A 21,946-nucleotide genomic window follows, 5' to 3' on the forward strand; every position below is an offset into this window, starting at 1 on the left:
TTAATTCCCTGGTTGAACTTGATGGACATATGTCTTTTTTCGACCGTACTAACTATGTAACTATGTAACATAACATGGGGGGGGGGGGGGGTCTCCTGGCTGTTCACACAGGTGTGTCATTGCTGTACATTGACCATGCATTGCTTCTGTGGTATTGCAAAGGCAAAGACAAATGCTTCCAGCCATCCATTGCACTAATGGATTGGTCATCAGCTGGCTGTCTATGTCCCGCATCAATATAGACCAAAGTACAGAGGGTTAGGCTATGCTATTGTGCACCTACCTGATGCATCAGAAGGTGCGAGGCCCTTGCTAAATTCTGTGCACAGACTTTGAGATCTATACTTTAGACTGTATCTAAACCTGCTCCAACATGGACTGACATTCTGGCCTACTTTCAGCCGATGCGACTTGTCTGTCGCTGAACAGTCGCTTTTTATGTATTCAGCACCTATGTATAATGTTGTAAAAATGCTCTAGAAGCTAAAGTCGCAGAAATGTCACACATATTTGGCCTGCAACTTTCTGTGCGACAAATTCAGACAGGAAAAATCAGTATAAATCCTTAGAAAATTATCCCCCAGTGTCTCCATCTGCTGGCGGTATTGAATAAGCATTGCTGCACTGATGGGGTATGCATTAGACGAAAAAAAGAAGAAAAAGAAGAATAATACGCCCAGAAAAGAGGCGAAAAGGAGAAAAACGTAAAAAAACGTGAAAAAAAAGTAAGAGGAAGAGAAGGGAAAAAAAGGTGGAAATGGGTTTAAAAGTGATTTCGGCGGAGAAATATATATATATATATATATATATATATATATATATATATATATATACGCGCACACACACACATATATAAACGTATTCTCCGTTGAGATATTGCAGCCGCTGCTGTGTCCAGGCCCAGGAGCCTTAGCACTGTGCTGTGATGTCACTCAATACCACTGACATCACTAGGTGTAAACAACATCTCTCCTTTGCTGTGTATGTGACTATGGAGCTGTTTGGTGATGTTGTCTATTATGGCCTTCATAGAAGCAACAGGAGATTGTTGCATCCATCTAGAACCCTCAGAACTACAGTGCTATGATGTCACTCACTTCCACAGGCCTTGCAGAGTGTAAACAACAACAACCCAGCTTTGTTGTGTATGTAACCATAGGGATTTGTGATGTCACCTAGAACCTTCACAGCAGCGACAGCTTTATGAGGAGCATCAGCACTGCTCTGCCTGAGCAGAACCATCACCGCCATAGGTTGTCAAATAACCCGGGTTTAACCCACACAGGTAAGTCCAATGGGGTGCAGGCATGTCCTCTATGCTTACAGCTTCCCGTGGGTGTTGGTTTGATACCGTTTGGGGACAGCCAAGGAGGCATCTGCAGGCAACAAAGGTAGGTGTGTGCTTGTGTGTGTGTTTCCTATGCAGATCCTAAGCCCAGTGTCACATGCAAGTAGGAGGAGTAAGAAGGGTTCCTGGCAAATCCGGGTTATGGATTGCATTTAAAAAGGCCCCGTGGGAGTGCAATGGGCCCCTGTCTTGCTGCTTAGCAATAATGGTATGGGTTTAGGTTCTGCTGTGTGTACTGGTGGTTGACTGCCCCCCAGCCCAGAGTGTGCATGGAAAATTGTCTGGCAGCCTCCCTGACAGCAAGCAGTGATAGTGCCCATGAAGGGCACCTTGTTGGGCCCGCCCCTTTCACGGTTATCGCTTCTCGGCCTTTTGGCTAAGATCAAGTGTAGTATCTGTTCTTATCAGTTTAATATCTGATACGTCCCCTATCTGGGGACCATATATTAAATGGATTTTTGAGAACGGGGGCCGATTTCGAAGCTTGCTTCCGTCGCCCTATGCATTGACCCGATATGGCAGTATCTTCGGGTACAGTGCACCACCCCCTTACAGGGTTAAAAAGAAAGATTCCTACTTTCATTGCTACCTGCTTGCTGGCTAGCCAGCTAGCCAGCCCTGTGGGCCTTGCTGCTGCTGCAGCCAAAAAACAAAAGGTGGTGCTGCTGCTGCTTCTGCTGCTTCTGCTTCTGCTTGTGTCTGGCCGCTGTTGGAGCGTCCAGGCACAGGACTTCTGCTGCTGCTGACTAAATGGCCTCCTTAATTGGATCATTTGAGTAGCCAGCACACCTGTGCAGGTAGGGCATGACATGATAGGCAGCTGCCTTGATAGCGGGTGGGTGCTGAATGTTCCTAATTGACAAAATAAGATTAATGCTTATGAAGAAATATAAAATCTCATCCCTTCCCCAATATCGCGCCACACCCCTACCCCTTAATTCCCTGGTTGAACTTGATGGACATATGTCTTTTTTCGACCGTACTAACTATGTAACTATGTAACATAACATGGGGGGGGGGGGGGGGGTCTCCTGGCTGTTCACACAGGTGTGTCATTGCTGTACATTGACCATGCATTGCTTCTGTGGTATTGCAAAGGCAAAGACAAATGCTTCCAGCCATCCATTGCACTAATGGATTGGTCATCAGCTGGCTGTCTATGTCCCGCATCAATATAGACCAAAGTACAGAGGGTTAGGCTATGCTATTGTGCACCTACCTGATGCATCAGAAGGTGCGAGGCCCTTGCTAAATTCTGTGCACAGACTTTGAGATCTATACTTTAGACTGTATCTAAACCTGCTCCAACATGGACTGACATTCTGGCCTACTTTCAGCCGATGCGACTTGTCTGTCGCTGAACAGTCGCTTTTTATGTATTCAGCACCTATGTATAATGTTGTAAAAATGCTCTAGAAGCTAAAGTCGCAGAAATGTCACACATATTTGGCCTGCAACTTTCTGTGCGACAAATTCAGACAGGAAAAATCAGTATAAATCCTTAGAAAATTATCCCCCAGTGTCTCCATCTGCTGGCGGTATTGAATAAGCATTGCTGCACTGATGGGGTATGCATTAGACGAAAAAAAAGAAGAAAAAGAAGAATAATACACCCAGAAAAGAGGCGAAAAGGAGAAAAACGTAAAAAAACGTGAAAAAAAAGTAAGAGGAAGAGAAGGGAAAAAAAGGTGGAAATGGGTTTAAAAGTGATTTCGGCGGAGAAATATATATATATATATATATATATATATATATATATATATATATATACGCGCACACACACACATATATAAACGTATTCTCCGTTGAGATATTGCAGCCGCTGCTGTGTCCAGGCCCAGGAGCCTTAGCACTGTGCTGTGATGTCACTCAATACCACTGACATCACTAGGTGTAAACAACATCTCTCCTTTGCTGTGTATGTGACTATGGAGCTGTTTGGTGATGTCGTCTATTATGGCCTTCATAGAAGCAACAGGAGATTGTTGCATCCATCTAGAACCCTCAGAACTACAGTGCTATGATGTCACTCACTTCCACAGGCCTTGCAGAGTGTAAACAACAACAACCCAGCTTTGTTGTGTATGTAACCATAGGGATTTGTGATGTCACCTAGAACCTTCACAGCAGCGACAGCTTTATGAGGAGCATCAGCACTGCTCTGCCTGAGCAGAACCATCACCGCCATAGGTTGTCAAATAACCCGGGTTTAACCCACACAGGTAAGTCCAATGGGGTGCAGGCATGTCCTCTATGCTTACAGCTTCCCGTGGGTGTTGGTTTGATACCGTTTGGGGACAGCCAAGGAGGCATCTGCAGGCAACAAAGGTAGGTGTGTGCTTGTGTGTGTGTTTCCTATGCAGATCCTAAGCCCAGTGTCACATGCAAGTAGGAGGAGTAAGAAGGGTTCCTGGCAAATCCGGGTTATGGATTGCATTTAAAAAGGCCCCGTGGGAGTGCAATGGGCCCCTGTCTTGCTGCTTAGCAATAATGGTATGGGTTTAGGTTCTGCTGTGTGTACTGGTGGTTGACTGCCCCCCAGCCCAGAGTGTGCATGGAAAATTGTCTGGCAGCCTCCCTGACAGCAAGCAGTGATAGTGCCCATGAAGGGCACCTTGTTGGGCCCGCCCCTTTCACGGTTATCGCTTCTCGGCCTTTTGGCTAAGATCAAGTGTAGTATCTGCATTTGGTCTGGTCGGAAGGTGTCTGTGGTACCCCGCTTCTCGGCCTTGGGGGATTGTCTCTCCTTACGGAGGGACTTCACCCCCTTGCTGCTATTGGGGAGCGGGCTTAGTCCACGGACAACGGGTTGCGATCCCCCTGTCTCTGGGACCTTGTGTCTCAGAAGGCATTTTCGGTACGTTGAGCGTTACCTGTAGCTTCGGAAGCACCTAGGGTACCCCCGACCTCTGCCTTGGGTAAGGGTTCCGCTTTTATAGCGGGATTCCGAGCCCCTGCTGCTATTGGGGAAGGGGCTTAGTCCCTGGGTGTGGAAGATGCCGTTCTCCTGGGCTTTCCCCTCTGGGGAAATGTCGATGCGAAATACCATCCGCATAGAGGTGTCGGAGAGCCATCGTCAGTTGAAGAACCTCCGCTTCATTGCGGAGGTGATTCTTCTTGACTACTTCCGCCTCAATAGGGAGGACATCCTGTGTCTAAATGACCAGGAAAGCCGTGGCCTGTATACCGTCACCTTCACGGCCACGGCGTGTTGCGATAACATCTATGCAACCTTGTCTGGTGCGGACCAGAGGGACGATCGACTCGACGGTCTTTCGTTCCAGTTCCTCTATGGTGAGGAACATATACCGTTGGTGGTGGCTATGCACAGCCCTCATGTGACCACGGAGGATATAGCCACTTTTCTTCGGCGATACTGCGAAGAGGTGAGATTCGCAAACAAAATCTTGAACTCCGTGCGGTTCTGGAACGGCAAGAGGAAGTTCTGGGTCAAGCTCCGTAAGGATCCCGGTGGTATTGGGGGTCTTTGCCATCTGCCCCCAAATTTTGCCATCGGGAGAGTTCGGGGCTTCCTGTTCTATCCTCAAATGCCTATGTATTGCCGAAATTGCTTGAGGTTTGGCCACACCCAGGAGACCTGCGGCGCGGAGCGTGTGATTCGCTGCAATAGGTGTGGCCAAGAAGGTCACATAGCCTCAAGATGTAGCCATACGATAAGGTGCAACCTCTGCGGAGAGGAAAATCACGATTTTAATTCCTGTCCCCATAAAGCAAAAACTACGATGGGTGGGTCAAGGCTGGGCCCACCCAAAGAGGGGACAGGACAAAAGACGTCCTTTTTTAAGATGCCCAAACCCCAGATGGCAGGTACTGATGGGTCCAGGCCCAAGACCTCTGGTGCTCCATCGGGGGGCCCACCGGTGGTAGTGCTAGGGGGAGGCCATGGGGATTCCACGAAGCCCGGGCGGGTGATCGAGTTTACTGCCCGGGGAATTGAAAGACGTCGATCGACTTCCTACCTGGCTCAAGAGCCCGCCGAAACTTCTGAAGGGGGCTCACCTGTGGCGGGTGGCAGCCGACGGGCCTCGGTGGGGGCAAAAGTGGACCCAAAATTGCAGCATAAGCCAGGTACTGGCTTGGCCCAGGGTCGCCCTGCTCCGGACGAAGAGGCCCCGGTGAAAGCCCGCCGGAAGGGGAGCCAGGTGGCCAGGTCTGAGCCCGGTCCTGTTACTCCGCCTATACAGGACAGGGCCAAGAAGACAAGTGGCGCCAAACCAGGGTTTGCTGCCCCGCCAGCAGTGGACCCGGTGGGTAAAACTGGCCATCGTCGATCGATGGGGAAGTTGGAGCAACAGTCCTCAGCAACGCTTGCTGGGGAACAAGCGATGAAAACTTCCCAAGGTAGCGGCAAAGGTTCCGGAAAAGAGGCCTCACAGGCCCCTGTGCAGCAGTTCCAGTCGTCAAATGATGAAAGAAGACGCAGATCCATCAGCCGGGGGCCAGAGATTACATCGAGTGAGAGCAACACAGAGGATATGGACAGCAGTGTGACATTTAAAAGACAAAGAGAAGAAGAAGAGGAAGACATTCAAAGGAAAGCGGCGTGCCGTAGTTCGGACGAGAGCGAGCTCAGGGTCGGGGCATCATCGATCTCAAGCTCCGACCCTCAGAACATCAAGGAGCTGATGACCCCGCAGGCGGGGGATGACGGTACGCAGCTTATTATTGACTTTGATTCTCCAAGCACGGACTCTCCATAAACTATGCCTATCCCTGTAAAAATTGCCTCACTCAATGTGAGGTCCTTAAAGAGCCCTGATCGCAGGGCTGCTTTATTTTCTTATCTAGAGACATGTGACTTTGACCTTTGCCTGCTACAAGAATGTGGAATCCCTAGTAAAATGGACTATAAAGACTTAAAAGAAGACTGGAAGCTGGGCCCATCCATATGGTCCGGTGCAAATGACTGTCGTTCTGTGGGTGTTGGGCTGCTCTGCCGAGGCCAGTCCTTTTCTATTCATACAGTAACTGAGATTGTGCCTGGCAGAGCTCTTTTAATTCATCTATATTTTAATGGACTTTTAATTCGTGTTTTAAATGTGTATGCCCCTCCTGATAAACAGGAGCGGGCAGAACTATTTGAAATTTTACCACTGTTTTGTGTTGGGTCTTCCCCCCTGCTGGTGGGAGGTGATTTTAACTGCATACGTGATGGGGAACACCGGCAGGGTGGGGATATTAATCGTAAAGACCGCACTTCTTACCTGCTTAAAAATTTTATTGATGATTTTAATTTGAAAGATTGCTGGAAGGATCTCTTGCCGGAGGACCCAGGCGCCACATGGTCCAATGGAAGAGTGAGCTCCAGAATCGATTTTATTTTTTCCTCTAGAGCTTTTAAACCCCTGAAATGCACGCTCGAGCAGAATATCTTCTCTGATCATAAGCTCCTCTTGGTGGGCCTGGAGCTAGAGGGGGAGCAAAAAGCAAAAAGGGGCCTCTGGAGATTAAACACCACACTCCTAGAGGACCCTGAGATAAAAGAGGAGTTTGTGCGGACCTACCAATGCTGGCAATCACAAAGAAAACCCCACGAGCCTATGCTGCACTGGTGGGAGGGCACCAAATCTAAAATCAGATTTTTTTTTATCAAAGCAGGTAAGAAGAAGGCAAAAATGGAAAAACAGTGGTTTTATGTTCTTAACATGCGTTTAAATGTACTTTTTAAATTGAAAGAAGCTGGTATGGATGTAGAAAATGATATTTTAAACCTTAAAACTGAAATAAAACATGCCATAGAAAAGAAAGGGAAACAAATCATTTTTAACTCACATGTGCAGCACCTGGAGGAGGGCGAGAAATGTTCCCGTTTCTTTTTTAAAAAAGTGATGAATAGGAGGGATATCATCCAAAACCTTGAGGGTGAATCCACTCCAAAAGGCATGTTAGATGCAGTTTTTAACTTCTACCAGCTTCTTTTTAATAAGAAAGATCTTAATCCATCCTTTTTAGAACATGTTCTTAATTCCCTTGATTTTAAGCTAGATGTTTTAGACCAGGAGGTTTTATCCCGTGATCTTAACTTAGATGAACTTTTATTTGTTTTTAAAAGTTTTTCTAGTGGGAAGGCCCCTGGGGAAGATGGTTTACCCATCGAATTTTATTTAGCTTTTTGGGATATTTTAAAGGATGATATGGTTTTATTGTATAAAGAAACTTTTATTGTTAATGAACTTCCCCCTTCCTGGAGGAGGGGGATTGTATCATTACTTTTTAAAAAGGGTGAAAAGGATATGCTAAAAAATTGGCGCCCCATCACACTTTTAAATGTCGATTATAAAGTTTTAGCCAAGTTATTAGCTGTCCGTTTTAAACCTTTTATTCATAAATTAATTCACCCAAATCAGGTTTGTGGGGTACCTGGAAGGTCTATAGCTGAATCCCTAAATATTTTAAGAGATGTTTTATGGTATTTTAAGGATAGAAATCAAACTGTAGCAATTTTATCCTTAGACTTTGAAAAAGCCTTTGATAGGGTCTCCCATGAATACCTGTTTTTAGTTCTTAAAAAGATGGCAGTGCCTGAAACGATTTTAAGCCGAATCATGCTTTTATACCGATCCTGTTTTAGTCAAGTCTCTGTTAATGGCTTTTTAACCAGCGGTGTTCCTCTTTTATCAGGTGTCAAACAGGGCTGCCCCCTGTCCCCACTCCTTTTTATTTGCGCAATCGAACCACTGATGGCCCTCCTCAGAAAAGACCGGGTAGTAAGAGGCGTACCGATACCTGGTGGAGGAGGGACCCATCTAAAGGTGTTGGGGTACATGGATGATGTCACCATACTGTGCCCGGACTCACCATCCATGAGGGGGGCATTGAGGAACACCAGCTATTTCTGCGAGGTCTCTGGTTTTAAGCTAAACACAGATAAATGTGACTGTTTTTATATTGGCTCCTGGGATTCATCCATCACCCCAGGAGTCACAATGCAACAGGATCAAATTAAAGTTTTAGGTATTGTTTTTAACCAGGTCAATGATGGGAGCCCTAACTGGGATTCAGCTATAGCTAAGATGGAGAAGAAGATTTTAATGTGGAATCTTAGAAACCTTACCATGGAGGGGAAGATTTTAATAATAAAGATGGTGTTACTCCCTATTATGCTATACATTGCCATGGTATTTCCTCCATCTATTTTATACATTAAAAAAGTAACTAGAATTGTTTTTTCTTTTTTATGGGGTTCAAAAATGGAGAAATTAAAGCGTGATTTTATGTACAAAAGTAAAAATAATGGCGGGAAAGATGTTCCTAACCTTTTTACTTTCTTTTACATAAAGTATTTCTGTTTCTGTTTTAAAATTATTAAATCCGATGGCATTTTTAGCTGCTTTTTAAGGTACGCTGCGGGCATGGTTTTTAAAAGATGGTTGCGCATCCCTCTGAACGCTCCGGTGCTTCTGTGTCCCCCAAAACATTATGTGGTGTTGGAAAAGACAGTCAGGCTCCTAGGTCTCCAAGATTTGGAGCCTGACATACTGGGGGACCAGAGAAAGGTATCAAAGGTCCTCAGGCGGAGTGAGGTTACCCTGGCAGTGTCCAATTTCACACAGGCAAGATCCAAAAAGGTATGGCGGAACGTGTACGGGAAGTTTCTGGCGAATGTACACAGGGATCTTGCCTGGGCAATCGTCCACCAGTGCCTCCCTACTCGTGAGTTCCAGCACAGGCGAGGACTGGTGGCGAGAGCCAAGTGCCCGAGAGATGGCTGCGGAGTGGACGAAACGGTGCTGCACATATTTTGGAACTGCCCTTTTGCACGGGAGCTTTGGAGGAAGGTAGGCCCACTTTTGAAGTGGGCCTGCGGCCTAAAAGATTTTAATCACGAATGTGTCTTTTACGGTCTTTTTAACTGCCCCAATTTTAAACAGCAGATGATCTGCTGGATGATTATTAATTGTTTTAAAAATGCCATCTGGAAAGTTAGGAACATCTTACTTTTTAAACATGATTTTATTGATGTTAAAAACTGTATAAAGCTGGCCCTGAGTGAGATGTACATCTATTACCTAAGAGACAAGAAACAGTTGGGGGCCAGCGAGGCAGCATCCATGTGGTGTCTGCCTCTATGGAACGAAGTAACAGTATAATCAGTTTTTATGACATTTGTATAATGTTTTATCCTGCCATTTTTATTTTTTCTCCTTTTATTACTGGTTTTATTATTTGTATTTTAAAACTTTTGTGAACCTTTTATTATTTTGCATTTTAAATTTTGTATGGTTTCTTATTTATTCAATAAAATTTTGTTGAAACCTTATCTGTTCTTATCAGTTTAATATCTGATACGTCCCCTATCTGGGGACCATATATTAAATGGATTTTTGAGAACGGGGGCCGTTTTCGAAGCTTGCTTCCGTCGCCCTATGCATTGACCCGATATGGCAGTATCTTCGGGTACAGTGCACCACCCCCTTACAGGGTTAAAAAGAAAGATTCCTACTTTCATTGCTACCTGCTTGCTGGCTAGCCAGCTAGCCAGCCCTGTGGGCCTTGCTGCTGCTGCAGCCAAAAAACAAAAGGTGGTGCTGCTGCTGCTTCTGCTGCTTCTGCTTCTGCTTGTGTCTGGCCGCTGTTGGAGCGTCCAGGCACAGGACTTCTGCTGCTGCTGACTAAATGGCCTCCTTAATTGGATCATTTGAGTAGCCAGCACACCTGTGCAGGTAGGGCATGACATGATAGGCAGCTGCCTTGATAGCGGGTGGGTGCTGAATGTTCCTAATTGACAAAATAAGATTAATGCTTATGAAGAAATATAAAATCTCATCCCTTCCCCAATATCGCGCCACACCCCTACCCCTTAATTCCCTGGTTGAACTTGATGGACATATGTCTTTTTTCGACCGTACTAACTATGTAACTATGTAACATAACATGGGGGGGGGGGGGGGGGTCTCCTGGCTGTTCACACAGGTGTGTCATTGCTGTACATTGACCATGCATTGCTTCTGTGGTATTGCAAAGGCAAAGACAAATGCTTCCAGCCATCCATTGCACTAATGGATTGGTCATCAGCTGGCTGTCTATGTCCCGCATCAATATAGACCAAAGTACAGAGGGTTAGGCTATGCTATTGTGCACCTACCTGATGCATCAGAAGGTGCGAGGCCCTTGCTAAATTCTGTGCACAGACTTTGAGATCTATACTTTAGACTGTATCTAAACCTGCTCCAACATGGACTGACATTCTGGCCTACTTTCAGCCGATGCGACTTGTCTGTCGCTGAACAGTCGCTTTTTATGTATTCAGCACCTATGTATAATGTTGTAAAAATGCTCTAGAAGCTAAAGTCGCAGAAATGTCACACATATTTGGCCTGCAACTTTCTGTGCGACAAATTCAGACAGGAAAAATCAGTATAAATCCTTAGAAAATTATCCCCCAGTGTCTCCATCTGCTGGCGGTATTGAATAAGCATTGCTGCACTGATGGGGTATGCATTAGACGAAAAAAAGAAGAAAAAGAAGAATAATACGCCCAGAAAAGAGGCGAAAAGGAGAAAAACGTAAAAAAACGTGAAAAAAAAGTAAGAGGAAGAGAAGGGAAAAAAAGGTGGAAATGGGTTTAAAAGTGATTTCGGCGGAGAAATATATATATATATATATATATATATATATATATATATATATATATACGCGCACACACACACATATATAAACGTATTCTCCGTTGAGATATTGCAGCCGCTGCTGTGTCCAGGCCCAGGAGCCTTAGCACTGTGCTGTGATGTCACTCAATACCACTGACATCACTAGGTGTAAACAACATCTCTCCTTTGCTGTGTATGTGACTATGGAGCTGTTTGGTGATGTCGTCTATTATGGCCTTCATAGAAGCAACAGGAGATTGTTGCATCCATCTAGAACCCTCAGAACTACAGTGCTATGATGTCACTCACTTCCACAGGCCTTGCAGAGTGTAAACAACAACAACCCAGCTTTGTTGTGTATGTAACCATAGGGATTTGTGATGTCACCTAGAACCTTCACAGCAGCGACAGCTTTATGAGGAGCATCAGCACTGCTCTGCCTGAGCAGAACCATCACCGCCATAGGTTGTCAAATAACCCGGGTTTAACCCACACAGGTAAGTCCAATGGGGTGCAGGCATGTCCTCTATGCTTACAGCTTCCCGTGGGTGTTGGTTTGATACCGTTTGGGGACAGCCAAGGAGGCATCTGCAGGCAACAAAGGTAGGTGTGTGCTTGTGTGTGTGTTTCCTATGCAGATCCTAAGCCCAGTGTCACATGCAAGTAGGAGGAGTAAGAAGGGTTCCTGGCAAATCCGGGTTATGGATTGCATTTAAAAAGGCCCCGTGGGAGTGCAATGGGCCCCTGTCTTGCTGCTTAGCAATAATGGTATGGGTTTAGGTTCTGCTGTGTGTACTGGTGGTTGACTGCCCCCCAGCCCAGAGTGTGCATGGAAAATTGTCTGGCAGCCTCCCTGACAGCAAGCAGTGATAGTGCCCATGAAGGGCACCTTGTTGGGCCCGCCCCTTTCACGGTTATCGCTTCTCGGTCTTTTGGCTAAGATCAAGTGTAGTATCTGTTCTTATCAGTTTAATATCTGATACGTCCCCTATCTGGGGACCATATATTAAATGGATTTTTGAGAACGGGGGCCGATTTCGAAGCTTGCTTCCGTCGCCCTATGCATTGACCCGATATGGCAGTATCTTCGGGTACAGTGCACCACCCCCTTACAGGGTTAAAAAGAAAGATTCCTACTTTCATTGCTACCTGCTTGCTGGCTAGCCAGCTAGCCAGCCCTGTGGGCCTTGCTGCTGCTGCAGCCAAAAAACAAAAGGTGGTGCTGCTGCTGCTTCTGCTGCTTCTGCTTCTGCTTGTGTCTGGCCGCTGTTGGAGCGTCCAGGCACAGGACTTCTGCTGCTGCTGACTAAATGGCCTCCTTAATTGGATCATTTGAGTAGCCAGCACACCTGTGCAGGTAGGGCATGACATGATAGGCAGCTGCCTTGATAGCGGGTGGGTGCTGAATGTTCCTAATTGACAAAATAAGATTAATGCTTATGAAGAAATATAAAATCTCATCCCTTCCCCAATATCGCGCCACACCCCTACCCCTTAATTCCCTGGTTGAACTTGATGGACATATGTCTTTTTTCGACCGTACTAACTATGTAACTATGTAACATAACATGGGGGGGGGGGGGGGGTCTCCTGGCTGTTCACACAGGTGTGTCATTGCTGTACATTGACCATGCATTGCTTCTGTGGTATTGCAAAGGCAAAGACAAATGCTTCCAGCCATCCATTGCACTAATGGATTGGTCATCAGCTGGCTGTCTATGTCCCGCATCAATATAGACCAAAGTACAGAGGGTTAGGCTATGCTATTGTGCACCTACCTGATGCATCAGAAGGTGCGAGGCCCTTGCTAAATTCTGTGCACAGACTTTGAGATCTATACTTTAGACTGTATCTAAACCTGCTCCAACATGGACTGACATTCTGGCCTACTTTCAGCCGATGCGACTTGTCTGTCGCTGAACAGTCGCTTTTTATGTATTCAGCACCTATGTATAATGTTGTAAAAATGCTCTAGAAGCTAAAGTCGCAGAAATGTCACACATATTTGGCCTGCAACTTTCTGTGCGACAAATTCAGACAGGAAAAATCAGTATAAATCCTTAGAAAATTATCCCCCAGTGTCTCCATCTGCTGGCGGTATTGAATAAGCATTGCTGCACTGATGGGGTATGCATTAGACGAAAAAAAAGAAGAAAAAGAAGAATAATACGCCCAGAAAAGAGGCGAAAAGGAGAAAAACGTAAAAAAACGTGAAAAAAAAGTAAGAGGAAGAGAAGGGAAAAAAAGGTGGAAATGGGTTTAAAAGTGATTTCGGCGGAGAAATATATATATATATATATATATATATATATATATATATATACGCGCACACACACACATATATATAAACGTATTCTCCGTTGAGATATTGCAGCCGCTGCTGTGTCCAGGCCCAGGAGCCTTAGCACTGTGCTGTGATGTCACTCAATACCACTGACATCACTAGGTGTAAACAACATCTCTCCTTTGCTGTGTATGTGACTATGGAGCTGTTTGGTGATGTCGTCTATTATGGCCTTCATAGAAGCAACAGGAGATTGTTGCATCCATCTAGAACCCTCAGAACTACAGTGCTATGATGTCACTCACTTCCACAGGCCTTGCAGAGTGTAAACAACAACAACCCAGCTTTGTTGTGTATGTAACCATAGGGATTTGTGATGTCACCTAGAACCTTCACAGCAGCGACAGCTTTATGAGGAGCATCAGCACTGCTCTGCCTGAGCAGAACCATCACCGCCATAGGTTGTCAAATAACCCGGGTTTAACCCACACAGGTAAGTCCAATGGGGTGCAGGCATGTCCTCTATGCTTACAGCTTCCCGTGGGTGTTGGTTTGATACCGTTTGGGGACAGCCAAGGAGGCATCTGCAGGCAACAAAGGTAGGTGTGTGCTTGTGTGTGTGTTTCCTATGCAGATCCTAAGCCCAGTGTCACATGCAAGTAGGAGGAGTAAGAAGGGTTCCTGGCAAATCCGGGTTATGGATTGCATTTAAAAAGGCCCCGTGGGAGTGCAATGGGCCCCTGTCTTGCTGCTTAGCAATAATGGTATGGGTTTAGGTTCTGCTGTGTGTACTGGTGGTTGACTGCCCCCCAGCCCAGAGTGTGCATGGAAAATTGTCTGGCAGCCTCCCTGACAGCAAGCAGTGATAGTGCCCATGAAGGGCACCTTGTTGGGCCCGCCCCTTTCACGGTTATCGCTTCTCGGCCTTTTGGCTAAGATCAAGTGTAGTATCTGTTCTTATCAGTTTAATATCTGATACGTCCCCTATCTGGGGACCATATATTAAATGGATTTTTGAGAACGGGGGCCGATTTCGAAGCTTGCTTCCGTCGCCCTATGCATTGACCCGATATGGCAGTATCTTCGGGTACAGTGCACCACCCCCTTACAGGGTTAAAAAGAAAGATTCCTACTTTCATTGCTACCTGCTTGCTGGCTAGCCAGCTAGCCAGCCCTGTGGGCCTTGCTGCTGCTGCAGCCAAAAAACAAAAGGTGGTGCTGCTGCTGCTTCTGCTGCTTCTGCTTCTGCTTGTGTCTGGCCGCTGTTGGAGCGTCCAGGCACAGGACTTCTGCTGCTGCTGACTAAATGGCCTCCTTAATTGGATCATTTGAGTAGCCAGCACACCTGTGCAGGTAGGGCATGACATGATAGGCAGCTGCCTTGATAGCGGGTGGGTGCTGAATGTTCCTAATTGACAAAATAAGATTAATGCTTATGAAGAAATATAAAATCTCATCCCTTCCCCAAAATCGCGCCACACCCCTACCCCTTAATTCCCTGGTTGAACTTGATGGACATATGTCTTTTTTCGACCGTACTAACTATGTAACTATGTAACATAACATGGGGGGGGGGGGGGGGTCTCCTGGCTGTTCACACAGGTGTGTCATTGCTGTACATTGACCATGCATTGCTTCTGTGGTATTGCAAAGGCAAAGACAAATGCTTCCAGCCATCCATTGCACTAATGGATTGGTCATCAGCTGGCTGTCTATGTCCCGCATCAATATAGACCAAAGTACAGAGGGTTAGGCTATGCTATTGTGCACCTACCTGATGCATCAGAAGGTGCGAGGCCCTTGCTAAATTCTGTGCACAGACTTTGAGATCTATACTTTAGACTGTATCTAAACCTGCTCCAACATGGACTGACATTCTGGCCTACTTTCAGCCGATGCGACTTGTCTGTCGCTGAACAGTCGCTTTTTATGTATTCAGCACCTATGTATAATGTTGTAAAAATGCTCTAGAAGCTAAAGTCGCAGAAATGTCACACATATTTGGCCTGCAACTTTCTGTGCGACAAATTCAGACAGGAAAAATCAGTATAAATCCTTAGAAAATTATCCCCCAGTGTCTCCATCTGCTGGCGGTATTGAATAAGCATTGCTGCACTGATGGGGTATGCATTAGACGAAAAAAAAGAAGAAAAAGAAGAATAATACGCCCAGAAAAGAGGCGAAAAGGAGAAAAACGTAAAAAAACGTGAAAAAAAAGTAAGAGGAAGAGAAGGGAAAAAAGGTGGAAATGGGTTTAAAAGTGATTTCGGCGGAGAAATATATATATATATATATATATATATATATATATATATATATATATATACGCGCACACACACACATATATATAAACGTATTCTCCGTTGAGATATTGCAGCCGCTGCTGTGTCCAGGCCCAGGAGCCTTAGCACTGTGCTGTGATGTCACTCAATACCACTGACATCACTAGGTGTAAACAACATCTCTCCTTTGCTGTGTATGTGACTATGGAGCTGTTTGGTGATGTCGTCTATTATGGCCTTCATAGAAGCAACAGGAGATTGTTGCATCCATCTAGAACCCTCAGAACTACAGTGCTATGATGTCACTCACTTCCACAGGCCTTGCAGAGTGTAAACAACAACAACCCAGCTTTGTTGTGTATGTAACCATAGGGATTTGTGATGTCACCTAGAACCTTCACAGCAGCGACAGCTTTATGAGGAGCATCAGCACTGCTCTGCCTGAGCAGAACCATCACCGCCATAGGTTGTCAAATAACCCGGGTTTAACCCACACAGGTAAGTCCAATGGGGTGCAGGCATGTCCTCTATGCTTACAGCTTCCCGTGGGTGTTGGTTTGATACCGTTTGGGGACAGCCAAGGAGGCATCTGCAGGCAACAAAGGTAGGTGTGTACTTGTGTGTGTGTTTCCTATGCAGATCCTAAGCCCAGTGTCACATGCAAGTAGGAGGAGTAAGAAGGGTTCCTGGCAAATCCGGGTTATGGATTGCATTTAAAAAGGCCCCGTGGGAGTGCAATGGGCCCCTGTCTTGCTGCTTAGCAATAATGGTATGGGTTTAGGTTCTGCTGTGTGTACTGGTGGTTGACTGCCCCCCAGCCCAGAGTGTGCATGGAAAATTGTCTGGCAGCCTCCCTGACAGCAAGCAGTGATAGTGCCCATGAAGGGCACCTTGTTGGGCCCGCCCCTTTCACGGTTATCGCTTCTCGGCCTTTTGGCTAAGATCAAGTGTAGTATCTGTTCTTATCAGTTTAATATCTGATACGTCCCCTATCTGGGTCCATATATTAAATGGATTTTTGAGAACGGGGGCCGATTTCGAAGCTTGCTTCCGTCGCCCTATGCATTGACCCGATATGGCAGTATCTTCGGGTACAGTGCACCACCCCCTTACAGGGTTAAAAAGAAAGATTCCTACTTTCATTGCTACCTGCTTGCTGGCTAGCCAGCTAGCCAGCCCTGTGGGCCTTGCTGCTGCTGCAGCCAAAAAACAAAAGGTGGTGCTGCTGCTGCTTCTGCTGCTTCTGCTTCTGCTTGTGTCTGGCCGCTGTTGGAGCGTCCAGGCACAGGACTTCTGCTGCTGCTGACTAAATGGCCTCCTTAATTGGATCATTTGAGTAGCCAGCACACCTGTGCAGGTAGGGCATGACATGATAGGCAGCTGCCTTGATAGCGGGTGGGTGCTGAATGTTCCTAATTGACAAAATAAGATTAATGCTTATGAAGAAATATAAAATCTCATCCCTTCCCCAATATCGCGCCACACCCCTACCCCTTAATTCCCTGGTTGAACTTGATGGACATATGTCTTTTTTCGACCGTACTAACTATGTAACTATGTAACATAACATGGGGGGGGGGGGGGGGTCTCCTGGCTGTTCACACAGGTGTGTCATTGCTGTACATTGACCATGCATTGCTTCTGTGGTATTGCAAAGGCAAAGACAAATGCTTCCAGCCATCCATTGCACTAATGGATTGGTCATCAGCTGGCTGTCTATGTCCCGCATCAATATAGACCAAAGTACAGAGGGTTAGGCTATGCTATTGTGCACCTACCTGATGCATCAGAAGGTGCGAGGCCCTTGCTAAATTCTGTGCACAGACTTTGAGATCTATACTTTAGACTGTATCTAAACCTGCTCCAACATGGACTGACATTCTGGCCTACTTTCAGCCGATGCGACTTGTCTGTCGCTGAACAGTCGCTTTTTATGTATTCAGCACCTATGTATAATGTTGTAAAAATGCTCTAGAAGCTAAAGTCGCAGAAATGTCACACATATTTGGCCTGCAACTTTCTGTGCGACAAATTCAGACAGGAAAAATCTGTATAAATCCTTAGAAAATTATCCCCCAGTGTCTCCATCTGCTGGCGGTATTGAATAAGCATTGCTGCACTGATGGGGTATGCATTAGACGAAAAAAAAGAAGAAAAAGAAGAATAATACGCCCAGAAAAGAGGCGAAAAGGAGAAAAACGTAAAAAAACGTGAAAAAAAAGTAAGAGGAAGAGAAGGGAAAAAAAGGTGGAAATGGGTTTAAAAGTGATTTCGGCGGAGATATATATATATATATATATATATATATATATATATATACGCGCACACACACACATATATATAAACGTATTCTCCGTTGAGATATTGCAGCCGCTGCTGTGTCCAGGCCCAGGAGCCTTAGCACTGTGCTGTGATGTCACTCAATACCACTGACATCACTAGGTGTAAACAACATCTCTCCTTTGCTGTGTATGTGACTATGGAGCTGTTTGGTGATGTCGTCTATTATGGCCTTCATAGAAGCAACAGGAGATTGTTGCATCCATCTAGAACCCTCAGAACTACAGTGCTATGATGTCACTCACTTCCACAGGCCTTGCAGAGTGTAAACAACAACAACCCAGCTTTGTTGTGTATGTAACCATAGGGATTTGTGATGTCACCTAGAACCTTCACAGCAGCGACAGCTTTATGAGGAGCATCAGCACTGCTCTGCCTGAGCAGAACCATCACCGCCATAGGTTGTCAAATAACCCGGGTTTAACCCACACAGGTAAGTCCAATGGGGTGCAGGCATGTCCTCTATGCTTACAGCTTCCCGTGGGTGTTGGTTTGATACCGTTTGGGGACAGCCAAGGAGGCATCTGCAGGCAACAAAGGTAGGTGTGTGCTTGTGTGTGTGTTTCCTATGCAGATCCTAAGCCCAGTGTCACATGCAAGTAGGAGGAGTAAGAAGGGTTCCTGGCAAATCCGGGTTATGGATTGCATTTAAAAAGGCCCCGTGGGAGTGCAATGGGCCCCTGTCTTGCTGCTTAGCAATAATGGTATGGGTTTAGGTTCTGCTGTGTGTACTGGTGGTTGACTGCCCCCCAGCCCAGAGTGTGCATGGAAAATTGTCTGGCAGCCTCCCTGACAGCAAGCAGTGATAGTGCCCATGAAGGGCACCTTGTTGGGCCCGCCCCTTTCACGGTTATCGCTTCTCGGCCTTTTGGCTAAGATCAAGTGTAGTATCTGTTCTTATCAGTTTAATATCTGATACGTAGAATGCCCTTCTGGGGGGCGTGTCCTGCAGTGCATGGCGGCGGTCGCATAAACCTTGTGCTCCGCTGCAGCCCAGGCCTAATAGCGGCTACACAGCATTGATCCTGAGCATATCGCTACGGCAATTGTGCCCACCGGTACCTGAACTATCGGGGCACCTGATGATGACCCGGAGGCGAGGGAAAAAGAGCCCACTGAAGCTCACGGCGTTCTTTCCTGCTGCAGAGGCCTCACAAGATGGCGCGGCTCAGTGCGGGTCAGCGTCTCCGGCTACTGGAAGTGCCTCACCAGCGTCTTCATCCTCTCAGACGGGCTGCGCCCTGGAGGCTTCTCCTTCAACTCCTCCGATTCTCCTGACAGGCTGGTCGCCTTCGGTGCAGCAGGACCCGCAGGTACCGTTTTCCCCGATCTCCTCCAAGCCACTGGGAGCGGGGACCCTGCATACTAGAGGCCCAGGAGGCCCTGATGGGAGCTCTCCGTCGGCGCCCCTAACTGAACCTATTATGAGGGGGCTTCTCGCTGAGTTACATACCTCCATTCAGGGAGACATTAAGGCAGCCGTGTCCAATATACAGCATGAGATCTCCTCTCTTGGACACCGCACATCGCACATTGAGAACAAGATGGCGGAACTCACCTCTTCTCATAATGAAGTAGTGGACTTAGCTAATGGCCTGGAGGATGAGGTTGCCGCTCTTCAACTTAAGATAGCTGATATGGAGGACAGGTCTCGCCGAAACAATTTAAGGGTGAGAGGGGTGCCGGAGTCTGTGAAAACGGAGGACCTCAACACCTTCCTAACGGATTATTTTGCATTGTTGCTGCCTCAGGCTTCCACCCTAGATCTGCTAATGGACAGAGTCCACAGGCTTCCTAAGCCCAAAACCCTACCTGCTGCTACACCAAGGGATGTGATTCTGCGCCTTCACTTTTACCATATTAAGGAGCAATTGATGTTGGTGGCGCGCTCCTCACCCTCCCTACCAGATGGGTATTCGGGACTCCAACTTTTCACGGATCTCTCTGCTGCCACTCTAGCCAGGAGACGTGAGTTCAGTACAGGGACTAAAGCTCTCAGAGAAAAAGGGATCCCTTATAAATGGGGATTCCCTGTGAAATTGATTATCACCAATAAGGGGTCCAAACATGTGGTCTCTTCCCCGGAGACCCTTTTGCAACTGTGTGCGGAATGGAACTTGCCTGTTGATCTGACTGCTCAGAGGTCCCTGGACATACCACATGCTGCAAAGATAGCTGAGGAATGGAAGGTTGTCTCCCACCGCAAGAAAAAAATCAAGACATGAACTGTTCCTCTGCCTTTAGACAGGCCTGTCCGACTTGTCTCACTGGCTTGCGACTGGGGTATCCTTCCCCATCTTTTGGGTTACTTATCCTCTTAGTGCTCTGGATACTTTTCCTGAATGTTTAAACATTCGGCCTAACTGCAGTCGAATGTACTTACCTACCCCCATTAAGACCTACCACATGGTCTTTACTACTGCTTGCTCAATTTATTTGTTCTTTGTTGTTCGTTCTGTTTACTTGTTTTCTGTCCCGTTGGTCCTCCATCACTCACTTTCTCTGATAATGGATATGAGAGGCTCCTCTTGCGAGCTGCTAAGTGTAGATGTATCCTCTTCGACGGGAGTACCTGCTCCTTTTCAGTTTACTGTGCTAATGGTTCTGCTTTGCGTTGATGTATACTTTAACTATGGTTATTAAGGTTGTGTCTATGAATGTGCGGGGTCTTAACTCACCGTATAAAAGGTCTCTGGTGTGGAAGGAGGCTAGACGCCTAGCGGCCGATGTCCTCTGTATACAAGAATCCCATTTATTAGCCCTAGATGCCCATAGACTCCAAAATAAGAGATATCCACATATCTATCAAGCGCATGCTGTTCACAAAAAAGGAGGAGTGGCGATTGCATTTAAGAACACCCTGACGGTTACTGTCCAGCACTCTGTGATAGATGATAGAGGTCGTTTTATAATTATTGTGTGCTTACTAAACAATGTTCAATATACCTTAGGCTCCTTATATGCGCCTAATGCGAAACAGTGTACCTTCCTCAGGGCATTCTTGCGTAAATTGGAGTCCTTGAGAAAGGGACACTGCCTACTGCTAGGAGATTTTAATATGACCATGTGGCCTAGTGTAGATTCTACTTCGCCCAGTTTGAAAAAAGAACCCACAGGTTTCTTCACTAGTGTGTCCCAAAATGACCTATATGATGTTTGGCGTATATCCCACCCCACGGAAAGGGACTTCACCTTCTTTTCTCATGTGCATAAGATATACACCAGAATAGATTACGCCCTTACCTCCCACTCTCTCCTATCATTGGTTTCAGAGGCCCGAATTATGCCCATAGAATGGTCGGACCATTCCCCCATAAGCGTAACCATTAAAGAATCGCATAGCACCCGCCCGACCTATATTTGGAGACTTAACCCACTAATACTCCATAATCCTGAATACTCTGAAGCGACCAAGTTGGCGGTTGATGCCTACTTCCGCATTAATGATACTGGTGATGTCACAGACCCCATGCTTTGGTGTGCGTTTAAGGCTACAATTAGGGGTCACTTTATTAGTCAAACAGCCTATGACAGGAAGCTCCGCCAGACCAAAACTCTAGAACTCCAACAGCGCCTTGCGGAATTACATAGGCGCAATAAGACCTCGTGCTCTCCATCACTAATAGGAGAAATTTCTCAGGTTAGTGCTACCCTACACTCCCTCTCTTTACACAGCTATGAGATGGCACTGAGAAGGCTCAAAATGACATGGTATTGGCAGGGTAATAGATCTGGCTCTATACTGGCTAAACAACTTAAAAAACGTCAGGATAAGGAGAGAATCCCCTTCCTTACTAAATCTGATGGTTCTATAGTTACTGACCCTCAAAGTATAGCCAATTGTTTTGCAGATTTTTATGGTAAATTGTACAATCTTCAACATGACATTGCTACTCCACAGCCTGATGAAGCAGTTATCTCTTCTTTTCTGTCCTCTATGTCCCTCCCCTCTCTGTCCGCGGACCAAGCATCTGATCTTTGCTCTCCCTTCTCCACAGAAGAAATTCTTGAATGTGTGCGTTCCCTCAAGCCCTCGAAGTCACCTGGCCCTGATGGTATTACAAATGAATTTTATAAGCGA

General features: G+C 46.2%; 5 non-coding genes and 2 pseudogenes across 5 annotated transcripts; all 7 read left to right on the top strand.

Annotated features, from left to right (window-relative positions):
* The first annotated feature begins 1,704 nt into the window (after positions 1-1,704).
* LOC130332082 (U2 spliceosomal RNA) lies at positions 1,705-1,895 on the top strand. The gene has a single exon (XR_008874835.1). It is a non-coding gene; the product is annotated as a U2 spliceosomal RNA (small nuclear RNA).
* A 2,094-nt stretch (positions 1,896-3,989) lies between these two features.
* Positions 3,990-4,207, top strand: LOC130332131 (U2 spliceosomal RNA; annotated as a pseudogene).
* Positions 4,208-9,596: 5,389 nt separating this feature from the next.
* Positions 9,597-9,782, top strand: LOC130332110 (U2 spliceosomal RNA). The gene has a single exon (XR_008874860.1). It is a non-coding gene; the product is annotated as a U2 spliceosomal RNA (small nuclear RNA).
* Positions 9,783-11,875: 2,093 nt separating this feature from the next.
* Positions 11,876-12,066, top strand: LOC130332103 (U2 spliceosomal RNA). The gene has a single exon (XR_008874854.1). It is a non-coding gene; the product is annotated as a U2 spliceosomal RNA (small nuclear RNA).
* A 2,089-nt stretch (positions 12,067-14,155) lies between these two features.
* LOC130332083 (U2 spliceosomal RNA) lies at positions 14,156-14,346 on the top strand. Its single transcript, XR_008874836.1, has one exon. It is a non-coding gene; the product is annotated as a U2 spliceosomal RNA (small nuclear RNA).
* Positions 14,347-16,442: 2,096 nt separating this feature from the next.
* On the top strand, positions 16,443-16,632 carry LOC130332109 (U2 spliceosomal RNA). The gene has a single exon (XR_008874859.1). It is a non-coding gene; the product is annotated as a U2 spliceosomal RNA (small nuclear RNA).
* A 2,085-nt stretch (positions 16,633-18,717) lies between these two features.
* Positions 18,718-18,843, top strand: LOC130332122 (U2 spliceosomal RNA; annotated as a pseudogene).
* Positions 18,844-21,946: the final 3,103 nt, after the last annotated feature.

This window comes from Hyla sarda, unplaced genomic scaffold (genome assembly GCF_029499605.1).
Source record: "Hyla sarda isolate aHylSar1 unplaced genomic scaffold, aHylSar1.hap1 scaffold_369, whole genome shotgun sequence".
NCBI classification, from domain to species: domain Eukaryota; kingdom Metazoa; phylum Chordata; class Amphibia; order Anura; family Hylidae; genus Hyla; species Hyla sarda.